Source organism: Megascapheus bottae, chromosome 5 (genome assembly GCF_031878675.1).
Source record: "Megascapheus bottae isolate mThoBot1 chromosome 5, mThoBot2.hap1, whole genome shotgun sequence".
Taxonomy (NCBI): Eukaryota; Metazoa; Chordata; class Mammalia; order Rodentia; family Geomyidae; genus Megascapheus; species Megascapheus bottae.
This window is the reverse complement of record NC_143513.1, coordinates 7,564,814-7,573,496: the sequence shown is the minus strand read 5'-3', so window position 1 is coordinate 7,573,496 and position 8,683 is coordinate 7,564,814. Positions and strand designations below refer to the sequence as shown.

Here is an 8,683-nt window from a genome sequence, read left to right as displayed (position 1 = left end):
ATGAGGCCAACAGACAGCTCATACCTTGATCCTATGGCATAAATTGGAGCCATGCATTATCCCACCCAACCCAGTCTCTTATCCACCTGACCACATCCTCTCTGCACCCTCCTTGTGCTTGAAAACCTTTAGAGGAGTCCCCAACACTGGAAACGCACATACTGGGAAGATCACAGTTCAGGGTCAGCCTGGAAAAAACTGTTAGCATGGCCCCATGTCAAACAACAATATGCACGTGGAGTGTAACTTCATGGATGACTATAGGTTAAGAAGGTCAGGGTCCAAACTGAATTGGGACAAAACAGGAGGGGATATCATAGATTTGCCACAGTGAGAACTACAGAGTAAATTATTGCTGTGGTGTCATCAACAATCTTAAAAACATAGAACATACATGGCATTGGTGTCCTGTAAACCTAGCTAAACAGGAGGATGAGATCTGAAAATCAAAGTCGGCCTGGGTAGGAAACTCTAAGAGACTCTTGTCTACAAGTAACCACACAAAATTCAGAAATGGTAGATGGCTCAAGTGGTAGAGCCTGGGCCAGTGCTCAGGCCTGGGATTCAAGCCCCAGGATCAACATACAATACACATCCACACATACACACACACACACACACACACACACACACACACACACACACACACACACACACACACACACTGTGACTCAACTAATCTCATCGTTAAGTGTATAAGAATTATACTGTTCAAAATAACACAGTAATTCAAAGAAAATGGTAGTATATTAAAATAGAAAATTCATATTCCACAGACAATGGATAACAGGTAATCTGTAGAAGATGTAACAAAACATAGAAATACAATATTATTGATGTCAAATGCATTTCCTATTTACAAAGACTCTAACAAGGTATTTTAAACTATGCTATATTTGCTTATAGTCCAATGAAACTAGTTATTCCTGGTAGACAGGTGACCTAAATATCTACTTGCAAAGAAGACCATTATTTCTGTTGTCCTTGATTTCAAGACAAAATTGCAAGGCAAAGAGAAAATATCTGAAAAAAGAAAAAGGAAAAAAAATCTATCTGAGCATTAACAGGAGGGAAAGTTTTCTTGAAAACATATCATTTTATCTTTAGCTTTATCATCCCATCACGTCCAGCACTGATGGGGTTAATTCATTTGTGCAGTGATTCCATAGAAAGTTGGATTCAAAGTTCTATTATTCCATTTAATATGCTTTACATTTCAGGAAATGCAGTGTTGATTCATCCACATGCTAAGCTCTACCATCTTTATGACTATGTAATCAGTTCTCGTATTGCTATGTATATGAAGCTTTAAGTTTTGACCATCTTACATTCTATATTTGCATTTCAACAGTCTGCAAGACTATCTAGAACGACAGCATATATCACATTTTTGTGAGGCTGAAGATCTCAACCTTCTGAGTCTCTAAAATTACAAATGTTACTCACAATGAAGTGGCAAGAAATATTCCATTTGGAATATTGAAACAGCATTGTCCAGATGATGAGATGTTCCAGGAGAGTGCATTATCCTCTTAGTAGTCTGCTGGGCTCCTTGGCTACTGCTCTGTGGAGGATTCTAGGAGCACAGCCCCGACTGTCCTTCCTTACCACGTTTGTCTTCCTGGCATGCTGGACACTGTGTCCTCAGGAACTTCGGTATTGTGAAGGAAAAAGAACAGAAACTGCTCTTGCCATGGTGGCTTTCTTCAACTTCTTAATGGAGCCAAGATAATAGACCCTTTGATCCATAAATGGTGTAAGTGCCAAGAAGGACAAATACTGAATAATTATTATTTTAACTCGATGACATAAAGGGTGAAGGAGATTTTTTGTCTCTAATAAATCTAATAAACATGTGACTGATGCTCTTTCTGTACTCTACGTCTGTTCATTTGCATGCTACGTTACGTTTTGTTCATCAGTGTGCTTAGGGTTGAGGAAGTACCTGGTTGGAAGAAGTATGATCTTGGATTGACTTAGTTTACCTCTTCATGCAGCTCAGCAATGTCCCCACTCCCACCCCTGCTGCAGCACTGCCCTAGTTCTGGTGTGGCCTCCCTTTTCCTGCAGATGTGCATGATCCAGCCCCTCCCAGCACCTGAGGGTGGCTTCCCTGACAGCACAGAAGGAACTCAGGAGCTTCCCACACAGCCAGTGGCCACAGCAAAGGTTATTTACAGCACTCAGATTTCAGGGGATGTGAAATGGCCCATGATGACACCTGGAACTCATGCCCAAGGATTTGGGAGGCACAGGTTCAAGGTATCACCTTGAATTCAGGTTTTGTGCAAAGTCAGTATGGCTGACTTGGGGTGGAGGGAACTGCTCCTTCTCATTCTACAATAAATGACCTCAAAGCATGAAAAGATTTCGTCTTAGACTAGGATATGTGCCCGTGTCTGCCATGAACTCAGGTAAAGACAAATACCCACACCAAACTTGCTCTCCTAGAGAAATGGCTTTCATAGACTCACAATGTTTCCACTTGACATTTTAATTGGAGTAAAACGTGTACCCACCCCCTCCCTCCCCAAAGGGGAAAACATGCCCTTTCCCAGAATGCATCAGTTACTGCTACTTTCTTGGTGGCACCCCACAACAATGATGGACCCAGGCAGGTCAGTTGAAGACAGTGCAACCTAATATATTACTCCATGTCCAGCTCTCCTGGAGAGCTGGGGGCTCAAGAACTCCACGATCCCCTCATTTTGAGAGTCAATCTTAGAGTTGCCAATGTTGGATGTGAATATTATTGATGATAATATGAATAAGGCCTGGGTGAGAAGTCCAACTGTACAGAGGGTGAGTGGCTGACATTTCTGATGCTGACTTCTTCACTGGTCTCCAATTAGGAGCTGCCATGGCTACTGAACTCTTTGGTTGAAGCCTGGTGACTGAATGGAGGGCCTGCCTTAATTCCAGGGCCTCCCTGGGCACCCATGGTGGCCCCAGACCACAGTGAGACCTGACCCTGAGGCAGCTTTCATGATTCTGCTAAGTTCCATGGAGCCCATTTGCCCATCCTCTGGGAACCACCATGGGAACCAAGGAAGAAAGGGATGTGGGCAGAGTTGAGGCCACACAGCTCAGTCCCAAGGTGGCTGTGTGGAAGAGGGCGGGATGCAGCCCAGCTTCTGGGGCTCACTATCCCACCACTCACAGCCTGGGAGTCCCTTGCCCTGTGGGTCCCTCCGCTTACTCTTTTGAGGGCTTCCTCAGGACAAAACTGTTCTTACTCTTCCTGGACAGGAAACTGGCCCAGCTGGGAGGCTCCAGCTCCTTGGACAGCTTGGAGCTAGACAAGATCCTGAGCACAGCAAGGCTCCATCCCAGGACCACTGGGAACTTTGGGGCCTATAGGCCCCATCTTTAGCAAGTCCCACTGACTCAGACTGCAGGCTGTCAGGGACTGGTTCTGGGGCTCCCCATGTGTGTTGCCCCCACTGTGTGCCCCAGCTCACATTCCAGATGGGCTCAGGTGCTTCAGATTCATTAACCATGACACAAAGTTCCCCTCAAGAACTATGTGGAGATCCTGACTCGCGCCCTGCAGTTCCTTGAGCACTGCCAGAACTTTGTATTCCTGAGGGAAAGAGAACAGGATGCTCACTGGCCTGCACAGTGGAGGGGCACCAGGCTACATATGTGGGGCCTTACCTGGGGTCACTCTTCTCTCTGGCTCTGTCTCTTGCTCATTGCCTGCTGTGATCCAGGGCCCATCCCACAGCTGCCCCCACAGGCCCCTTCTCCTATCCTGTGTCCAAATTTTGCCACCTTCAGAGGAAAAAGAAGGGCCCAAGGGCCCTGCACAGCTGGCCTCCCTGTGCTGGGAGGCTTCATCTCCTCACCTCTCTTCTTCTACTTCTTCTTCTCATATTTATCCAAGTTCCCTGCAAAACAAGAGCCACTGTGCTTAGCAAATAGTACTTGCAACTGAAAGCTGCCTTGCCACATTGCACCTACTGAAGTAGGTCAGCAGAGGGCAGGATGGGTCTGTACCTGTACTAGGGTTGCTCTCAATCTAGGGCAGGGACAGGGGGGCTGAGGACAGGGATCTGACTGTTCCTCTCAACTCTCCCTGCACCCTGCAGAGACTGAGGCTTCTAGGGACAAGCACGGGCTCTTCCCACATGCTATGTCACCTTGAGGACCTGCTGTCACACTCCCACCCTGCCCCACTACCCACGGAGAAATGGGCCCAAGTCATCAGCAGCACTGAAGGCTGGCAGTTTGCCAGGGGCATCAGAAGGTAGCACTGCTGTGCTGCTTGGATGCCTGAGGCTGGGGAGAACTCGGCCTCTTGCTGGAGCTCCAGGGGCATCCAGAGGCTCTTCTCCTCCTATCTGATTCCCCATGCCTGGTCCCCTGGCTCACTCACATTCTTGGAGTCCTTGTCCTTATGGTGGTGTAGTGAGGCCAAGTGGTTGAGGATGGTGCCGAGGTAAGGGACTGTGCCCTCGGAGTAGTCCTATGGTATTGGGTGGTGAAAAATTAGAAGAGTCCTCTTAGGCTCCTGCTTAGTCCCGCTGGACTTACCCCAGTGCCATGGCACCAGCCAGCTAGAACTTCTTAGGGCATAACAGGCTCCTTCCCCAAGGATCCACCCTCCACTCCTACCCAAGCCCTCAGCCCTGCAAGTGGGGATCAGTCTGGGTCTGGTTCAATCCTAGGCTGGCACACTTGACAGATGGGCAAGATTTATTTCTCAGCTCCATGCGAGACAGTCTGTTGGATGCAGCTCCTTCCTGCAATGTGCAGGAATGGGCAGAGGTCAGGAATGAAGGGGGTTCATCACTGTGTGGCTGTGGGAGCCCATTGCAGGAATGGGCAGAGGTCAGGAATGAAGGGGGTTCATCACTGTGTGTGGCTGTGGGAGCCCTGTCCTCTCCTGCTGGGGAGTCTCTTGCCTCAGGCATGCACACTCACCAGTTCCTTCTGCGTTCCCAGGCCTCTCTTGAGTTTGCTCCAGAAGGCCATCTGTGTGGACTGTGGGCCCTGGTAGGATATAGCATGCAGTTAGAAGACTGTCAGCTCACTCAACCCTCCATCTTCCCTGCTTTCATGTGGCCATAGGATGTCAGGTTCCCTGTGACCATCATCACTCTTCCCTGGGCATATCAGAGCATATGGGAAGGCCTGTCTGTGAGGTGAGTGTGGACATTTGGTCCCCAAGAGGATGGTGCTGGTGCTATTTTGTCTGGTTCTGAGATTCTGGGTGTCAGGCTCGGTGGGTGGAGAGGAGGCAGCCCCATCACAGACCAGCCACAAGGAGGAAGGTTGACAGGATATGTCAGCAGGAAGCTAGAGATTCCCCATCCTGACAGTTCCTCTCCCTCCTCACACACTCAGGATACCTCCTGGCCTATACTCACTCCACTGGACTGCCAAGCAAGGGTGAGTCACATAACCCATGCTTCTAGCCTTCCCATGACTCATCCAGAATTTCTACATGATGCCTACTAGAATTTCTGAAAACCCCATCAGGGAGGATTTCCTCGCCCTCCCTCCTCTGGAGTAAACTTCTTCCTGGGCTCATACCACCTTGTAGTGTTTCTCCATCGAATAGATCTTCCTCAGCTCCTGCCATACCTCAAGGCTCCCCCTGGAGGAGGGGCAGAGACAAGGTGAGAGATGGTAGAGGGAGGGAGAGGAAGAGAGGCAGTGGATTTTCAAGTTGAGGCAGATTTCATCCTAATGGAGAAGAGCTTTGCATGTGGCTCCACCATGACACTTAGGTCACCTGGAGTTGAGCAGAGCATTGTGAGGCTAGGGGCCAAAGACCAGAGTGGTTTCCTTTGGAAGAGCTTCTAAAGACTGGATGGCCTCAGTGTGTCAAGAGTCCCCTGTGGCCTTGGGTCTTGTGTGCCTGGAGAGGAAGCTGATCCTACCAGGCAAGTCCTATCAAGTCCCCACATATCTGCGTTGTGCAGCTGCAGTGTCCCGGGGCTCCTGGAGGAGGGATGTTAGGCTGACCAAACTTCACTTGCCCAGGAACAAGGCACACCCACCTGGAAACAGCTCTCCATGTTTGCTTCAGGCCTGGCAGCGTACTGCTCTGCAGGACAGATGAGATGGCACACACAGAGATGGCGTTTTTCAGATGGTGGCTCTCCTAGAGATGAGGAATGTGTGAGGTGAGCCCTGGAGCAGCCCCCAGGGTCCTGCTTTGACCCTAGGGCTCCACCTTGGTTACTGGGATGAATGCTAGGGAGCCTGGGGAGATGACTCTATCCTAGAGGAAGCAGAGCAGGAGGCCACATGGCAGGAAGCTGGGCAGAGCCTGAGGAGGGGTTAGTGGACTCAGGCAGCGGCTGTGAGTGAGCAGGCAGCCTGCTGGTCGGGATGGGAAAGGGAAGTAGGGTCCCAGGCCCCTCCTGCAGCATACCAAGGCCACCTCAATCTAGTGCTCCAAGACCTCTGCCCTGTCTGCTGCCTCAGCGCTGTGGTCCAAGAAGGATTTTGTAATGACACATGTTTCAATTTGTTCACAAAGCTGTAAAATGGCCAGCACTGTAGGTGCCAGGAGCTCCTGACACTTCTTATCCAGATAGGAATACACGTAGCTCAAACAATGGTAAGGTTTGAGCTCTTTGAAGAGGCTCTGGAAAGGGAAAAGAAATGGTCAGTGGGACTCTGCCTGAGGCCTCCAGAGCCTCTGCCTGGCATGTGAGGCAGGTCTAGACACTGGGTCTCAGGAAGCAGAGGTACATGTCTAGGTGTGTCTCCATGCTCCTTCCTGGACCTCTGAGAGCCCCTGGCATATATCTCTCTATGAAAACAGCTTGAGGGCATAGGGAGAAGCGCAGGGATTTACCAATTTCATTGAGCCCTGAATGAGAAAAATGTTTCTAAGTTACATAGTAATGTAAAGAAATAGAAACCCTGTCAACTAAAATCAAATAGTAAGAGGTTGATATTTGTGAGGAACTTGAAAGTATGGGTAAATATGTGGATGCTAAGGAATTATGGGATTATATCCATGGCTTATTCCTATAGAATATCTTGTGAGAGTTTTTTTTTGTCACAATAGAAGATTTAAGGAAAAAGGAGAGAAATACAAAGTGTGCTTACAAAATCCTCATTGTATATTGTCAAAAAGTGGGATGGGACAAGGAGGCACACAAATAAGACACACATGAGAGCCTACTATACAGAATAGGGACAAGAGAAATGGAGGGCACCTCTGTTCACGAGGGACAGGGAAGGCCAGAGGAGGGAGAATCGTCCAGGAGATTAGGTAAAAATGAAGTGAGAAACTGAGGAGCAGGATGAATGAAACATCAGAAATAAACAGATTTGAGATGGAATTATATGACTGCCATGATCACCATTGTTCCAGAAATTAAAGTGCCCTATCAGTCATGCTGTTAACCATAAAAGCCTCCAAGTCCATCTAGAACAACACAGAGCTTAGAGTGATTCAAATTTCCCGACTGGTGAACTCAGGGAGATAGTAGGAATGTCAGCATCTGGTAAGTTCCTGTTGGGGAGAGGTCCCTGAGCAGCCCACTTGGGACTGCTGACACACTGAGACCAGATTGTGCTGTCATGAGGTGTGGGACCCTATGGGAACAGTGGCTGAGGATGGGCAACCAGCTGCTGGCTCTGGGTGGAAAGACCTGCTCAACACCATCACTCAGGTCTTCTTTAAACACACAGCCCAGAATGATAAGGGTTCAATGGATGAGTGCATAGGTTGTGGGGAGGCCAAGAAGTTTTTATGGAAATAGAGACTTAAGTAAAGGGAGACAAGGAACCTAGGAGAGAGCTAAAGGAGGGAGCAGGGCACAGACCCAGCCCTGATGCACAGAGCACCAGTGCACACACAAGAAGCAGGTGGTCATTGTAGTTCATTGGCAGCATTCCCACATACAGCAAATAGCTGAGAGAACCCAGGCCTATGGAAGAAAGGCTTGCAGGGCCTCATTGTTGTGGGACTTCTCCCCCAGAGTCAGTTGGTCCTTGTTACCTGAGCCACCCTCAGCTCTGGAAGGTCCTTTCAGGATCAGCTGTCATGGAAAAGTCTGAATCCACTTGAGGCTGAATGGACACAGATAAGAACCCAGAGGGGCCTCATTCTTCCTCCACTGCTCAGAAACCTTCTACACCGGTAGATGACCGACGTTTGGTCGTTTTGGCTGGTGAATCTGAAAGTTGTGCAGGGGGAGGGAATCCCTGTCCTTAGCTAGAGAATTGATTGGGCCTGGACCCTGGAGGACCCGCCCCGGAAGTCCACTCTGCTCCTCCGGGATCTCCCCGCCCCTTCCGCTGAGGAGCCAGAAATAACCACTCAGCAGGCCCAGTGTCTCCATGGCTGACAGCGGGGGTCCCCACCGCCCTGGACTCCCCTTCCTCCCTCTGGAGCCGTCCACGCGGTCCTCCTGTGCTAGGATGTGGAATAGACTGGAGAGGAGGTGATCCCTGTCCCGTCCTCCCCACCCCTCATGCCTGTCTTCTCCATCCTCCTCCGCCGACCAGGTCACCTCACCTCCTCAACTGGGTTTCACCTCTGAACCGTCCCACGACCTCTTCGTGGACCAGGCCCGGGCCCCGAACCTCCACTTGGCCCGTGGATGTGAGGAACATGAACTGAAACCACACCCCTTGATATCTATGGCCATGGTTGACTAGGATGCAATGAATGCTCAGAATCATGCTGGCCGCCTACATCTAAGACATTGTG

At 49.5% G+C, this 8,683-nt stretch overlaps 1 long non-coding RNA gene across 4 annotated transcripts; it reads right to left on the bottom strand.

Moving 5' to 3' along the window:
* Positions 1-3,328: 3,328 nt before the first annotated feature.
* On the bottom strand, positions 3,329-8,080 carry LOC150062792 (uncharacterized). Of its 4 annotated transcripts, none has more exons than XR_016535375.1 (7): positions 7,970-8,080; positions 6,009-6,112; positions 5,539-5,602; positions 4,927-4,995; positions 4,379-4,468; positions 3,658-3,890; positions 3,329-3,583 (listed from the first exon to the last, which is right to left on the bottom strand). It is a non-coding gene; the product is annotated as an uncharacterized LOC150062792 (long non-coding RNA). The 4 variants fall into 4 exon arrangements; XR_016535377.1 differs by having other exon boundaries at positions 5,542-5,602; XR_016535378.1 differs by lacking the exon at positions 5,539-5,602.
* Positions 8,081-8,683: the final 603 nt, after the last annotated feature.